We start from the raw sequence: 5,752 nt of genomic DNA on the forward strand, positions 1-5,752 counted from the left end.
TTTTTTTTTTTTTTTTTTTCTTTCTAGGAAATATTTACCATGCCCGGAATTTGGATTTTGGACTGTTTATGGGGTAGGATTTTTTTTTTTTGACAAATATTTAGGAACACATAGAATTGTCTTCAGCATACATATTCACTTTATATCATGTCATAAGAATGATGTGTTTTTCATAAAGGTGGGATCGACAGAATAAAACATGGACTTTAACAGAGAAGCTTAAGCCTCTTGTGGTGAATGTCAATTTCCAAAGAGGGAACAAAACTGTCTTTAAATCAACAAACTTAGCTGGATATGTTGGCATGCTTACTGGAATTAGACCTGTAAGTAAGTAAATTATAAAAAAAAAATGATGATTCTTTTTGTGGAAATTTAAAACAAGTACAAATCGTTCTACTTTTTTAGGGTGAATTCAGTCTAACAATGAATGAGCGTTTCAACGTTGATGGGGGTTATGTAGGTAAAGTATTGTTGTTTTTTTAAATGATTATGACAAATGAAGTGTAAGTGACGGGTATATAAACAGTTGTTAGAATGCTTAAAGTTTGTAAAGAACTAACACTACACAGCACTATGTATATATTTCTTCTAAACTTCGCTACAAATCATGGGTGCAACTAGATGTTCTTGATGGTTGACTGGTTAGATAACATCATCATTTCTCACAGGGATTCTGGAATGGATTCTTGGCAGGAGAGATGGAATGTGGATGGGTTTTCTTACTCGCAAAGTTCTGGAAAATGCTACCAGGTAAAAACAACAACACACTAACATAACAAATTCAAATTAATGCAAATTCCTTGTTTTCGCTGTCATGACCACATAGTTCTCATTCACACACTTTTTTTGTAATAATTTCAAAATAGCTTCATCAGATCAAGTAGTAACCTTCACACTCTGAAAATGCATTTTTAGTATTTAAAAATATATAAATATATTATATTTAAAACAACTTAATTTTTTTCTTTTAACTTGAAGTTATGAGGATGCCAAAGACCAGCTCTCTCAGACGAAACTGCTTGCTCCTGCTTACTTCATCTTGGGTGGTAACTGAACGGGCCAGGGTTGTGTGATAACCAGGACGAGAATAAACACATTAGACATCTGGGAGTGAGTAAATCATATCAAACAGAACTATCAAATTTCTGTCTGCAATGTTTTAAAATGCCCTAAAATTTGCTGATTGTTGTTGATGTTAAAGACTTGATATGAAGCTTGGGAGATGGTACGTCCTGGAAACAAACTATGATCACTGGGAAAAGCCTATGATATTTGATGACCGTAGAACTCCGGCAATGAAGTGCATGAATCAAACCACACAAGCGGTATGTGGCATTATGTGTTAGGAATAAAATGGCTTTGTAGTAGTAATTTAGAATAGTTTTGAAGTGCTTTTAAAATAATGAGCATAATTAGTAACTAATTTTTCATGAAGACATGTTTTATAGTAGATAACAAAATTGTATTTTCCACAGAACATTTCTCTGGCATCAATATATGATGTTCTGTCAACAAAACCAGTTCTTAATAAAGTAAGTCTTCCTTTAAGTTGAATTAATAACAGCCTCATACTTAATTATATCACACTTATATTTTCAATTTTTTTTGTTTTTTATTGTTCTTTCTTTCTTTAGCTATTTTTGAGACAGAGAGAGAGAGATAGTGTTTGATCACATTTCTGCATCTAGTCAAATGTCATATGAAGTGATAATGAAGCCATTTTCTGTCCTGTCTTTACAGTTGACAACCTACACCTCACTGATGGAAGTGTCTACTGGTACTCTGGAGTCCTATATCAGAGATTGTCCAAATCCATGTACGCCATGGTGATCTGCCATCAAATCTGAATGAACTAAGGCATATGAAATACTATTCTGGATCTCTGTTATTACAGGGCCGGTGTATAAGAAAAGGAGCTTGTTAAAAATCGTATTGATTGCAATTCTACCTCTGAACCTGCGCGTATCTCTTCTCATGGACACGTGTGTTATAACTGCTTTACCACTGCAAACGTTGTGCAATTGTGCAAAAGTAGAACTGTTTGTTTTACATAACAAACTCTGAATGACCACACATTTTAAATGGATTTTTTTTAATGTTAGATGTCAGTAAGAAGTTAATTTCTTTGTGTTGCCTTTTTCTTTAATATTTTGATGATATAAAGTAATCTGTTTTTCTGAAATCCTTGGAAATGATGCTAAAAAAAGTATTTTTGTAATTTATACTGATGTTTTATGTGTCTCTTTTTGGAAACATTAGTCATTATTTTCACAGTACTGAATTAGTTTTTTGTTTAGTTTTTTTCAAATTTAATATATAAAACTGGTTTAATTAAAAGTTTCATCAACAAAGGCTAAACTGAATTTGATGCGTGTAATTTAACACCTCAATTATTTAACAGATGCAGTCCAGTTACAGTGTCTCTTTGAGAAGTTCTATATTTCTGCAGCTAAATGAGATAATTCATTCAGCATAGTTCCTTTTAGTCTAGTTCAGTTTATTCCGTGAGACCCATTATGTTATTGTGTGTCTTTTGTAATTTTTGCCTATCCCAACCAGACCTTGGTGGGCGGAGTTAGTGTAATTAGGTTCTGCCAACAAGGTGGACTAGTTGCACTTAGTGTAAATAGACTCTCCATTAATATTAACATTTCTGATTGTTTAAATGATCAGCTCTTAGGGGCCCCCTCAAAATGCGGGGCCCCAGGCAATTGCCTGCCCTATTGCTTTGCCTCTGCTTGATTTAAATTTAACTAGAAAACAAATTGTAGCAGGTTTTCTTTTATTTGTTGTGTATATGCATGTCTACCATCAGCAAGATAAATGATTATTTTAATGGTTTTACTTTAGGAATGAAAATCTCTCTCTCTCTCTCTCTCTCTCTCTCTCTCTCTCTCTCTCACACACACACACTCTCTTGTGTATCAGTGTGCCTCACACGTTTTTCCCATTTTGTTTTTATGGGTGTTACAAATCAGGTATTCGTCCCTGTGTATCGGGCGTTCTTTAATCAGAATTGTTCTATTTATTTTGTAAACAAATATTCATTTTGTTTTTCATTTACGGAGAATGAATTGTATGCATCAATGTAAATTACACTGAATTCTGACCTTTTCATGTAAAGGTCAGAATGTTTACATTTTCTTGAACAAATTTAAGGATTGAGATCAAATGTCTCATAATTTTCATTAATTTCCAGAATATTTCCAGTCTTTTTTGTGACGTCTCGGGAGCTGTTTGTAGTTATCTGCACATCTGTTTTGATCCAGAGTGACTCGGCTCAAAGTAGTGCACATCCAACCACAGGAAACTTTGTCAGGCACCAGAATAGACATCAGAAGCATCTGCACAAGTTGTTGAGATTGTAGTTGTTCTTTAGTGCCTAAATTGCACACAACATCACATCAAAGGTGTATGACCTTTTATCTTTAAATACAGCATCAAATAAATACATTTACAATGTTAGTTTTGCTCATCATTTGGATGCTTTGTACTCTGGATTTGTTAGACTCTGTAATTATTGTCTTAAAATTCATTTTGCTTCTTTCTTATGTGTTCAAATTACATTTAGGTTACATTTAGGTAATGAAAACTAAATGAAAAAGTGTGTTTATTTGTATGTTGAACTGACGGTAGTCATTCAGGGTCGCCGTGATTTTGCCAAGTAAGACATGTTCCTGGATCAACATCTTTTGTTGATCCTGGATCAACATTACTGTCCAAAAATATAGACCTAATCCAATCCCTACCCCTAAACCTAACCCTACCCATAATTTATTCTTAAAATCAGAGAGAAATGATAGGTGAATAACAAGGGTGTAGAAGCATGTAACCCTGACTGTAAGCCTAAAACTGACATTTCTTGAAAACGTATCCCTTAATTATGATTGGTTGATTAGAATGTTGTTCCAGGATCAACAGGGATGTTGATCCAGGAACATGTTGTACTTGGTGAAATCACGCTCACCAGTCATTCAGTGTGTTGTGTGTTTAGGCTCCTGATGAATGCCAAGATGAGATACAGCGTCTTCAGGCGGAGTTGACGAGTTTGGAACTTCGCCATACAAAGCAACAGCAACTTATTCAACGATTAATGAATCTCAACCAGATAGATGAACGCTCCCTAAAAGCAGGCTCATTTTATGACATGGGAGACAAACAGTACATGGGTCAAGGCTCTATATTATTTTATTAAGATGTGGTATTCATTGTGTAAATGTTATACTTGTCTGAATATAACAGCACAGTGTAGTACTCACAAAAATCAATCTGCCATAAACAGACTGTGCTCAGATCTTCAAAAATGGCAGCACGCAGAGTGGATTTTACATGATTAAACCACTGCTAAGTCCAACCCGGATGAGAGTATACTGTGATATGACAGATGGACAGTCTTCCAGAGACGCTCAGATGGCAGTCAGTCATTTGACAGGTAAAGAAAACTCTATTGTTGTGAGAAGAGATGCATACTGATAAATGAATGAAACATGATTTTTTGATTTTCATTTTTAGAGATTGGAATGATTATAAAATAGGATTTGGTGACATGAAGTCTGCTAATGGAGAGTTCTGGTTAGGAAATGATAATCTGCATTATATGACAACTCACGGTGAGTAAATCTATATATCTAAAATGCATACAAACTGAAATAGATATGTCAGGATTTGCCATCATTTATATTATATTATATTATATTATATTATATTATATTATATTATATTATATTATATTATATTATTATATTATATGCGACCCTACATTGGACAAGCGGTTTGAAGAATGGATTGATATTATATTATTTTATATTTAATTTTATTTTTAATAAAACGCCTTCTGTTACGCAGATGATTACACCCTGAGAATCAATCTGGAAGACTTTGAGGGCAGCCACCGTTTTGCAGTGTACAGAACATTTAAAGTGGATAATGAACAGGTCTTTTTAATAATCTCTTTATATTGTGATAAATGATGTGTGGATGAATATACAGAGCCCATTATGAGCCAACAGGTGGCATGTGACGTTTCTAAAAGATCATTACAGCAGGTTAATATATAATATGTTCTATTTTCATTAAGAATAAAAAGAAGGGGTTGCACAGTATCACAATTCATAAACTTCACATGACCTGAATGGTATAGTATCTTTGCACTGTTTATTTGGTTGATGTTTTAACGATCCCATTTGTCTTCTCAGAACCATTACCAGCTCCAGTTTGGCGTATACACAGGAAGCACGGGGGACGCTCTCTCTGGCAGTTATCATCCTGAGGTTCGGTGGTGGGCCAGCCATCAAGGAATGAAGTTCAGCACACGAGACAGAGATAATGACCGCTATGATCGCAGTTGTGCTCAGGAGGACAAGGGTGGCTGGTGGTTAAACAGGTTTGCACCTTAACAATGACAGAGCTTTTCACATTACAGTAATAATGACAATTACAATATGTACAAAGGAAGTTATTCTCAAGTTCATACAGCTGCCCTATAGCAGAGTAACCACTGGTGTATTTCACTACTTTAACTATGAATATTTGACAACCAAAAGGTGTCCAGCATGTTTTGTATGTTGTTTCACCTGTATTCCTCTAGATGTCCCTCTGCCGATCTGAATGGATTCTACCACAGAGGCCCCTACAGCGCAGGCACTGATGACAGAATAGTGTGGTACCCGTGGCATGGCTGGTGGTACTCCCTCAAATCTGTGCAGATGAAGATCAGACCTGCCAGTTTTGAGCCTAATGATGTTTAATTCAT

General features: G+C 35.0%; 2 pseudogenes; both read left to right on the plus strand.

The window, feature by feature from the left end:
- The window catches only part of LOC107752044 (acid ceramidase-like), a 10,236-nt pseudogene extending 8,045 nt beyond the window's left edge, over nt 1-2,191 (plus strand).
- Nucleotides 2,192-3,231: 1,040 nt separating this feature from the next.
- Nucleotides 3,232-5,747, plus strand: LOC107751932 (fibrinogen-like protein 1; annotated as a pseudogene).
- The last annotated feature ends 5 nt before the right edge of the window (nt 5,748-5,752 follow it).

The sequence above is a fragment of the Sinocyclocheilus rhinocerous genome, unplaced genomic scaffold (genome assembly GCF_001515625.1).
Source record: "Sinocyclocheilus rhinocerous isolate Xijiao unplaced genomic scaffold, SAMN03320098_v1.1 scaffold662, whole genome shotgun sequence".
Taxonomy (NCBI): Eukaryota; Metazoa; Chordata; class Actinopteri; order Cypriniformes; family Cyprinidae; genus Sinocyclocheilus; species Sinocyclocheilus rhinocerous.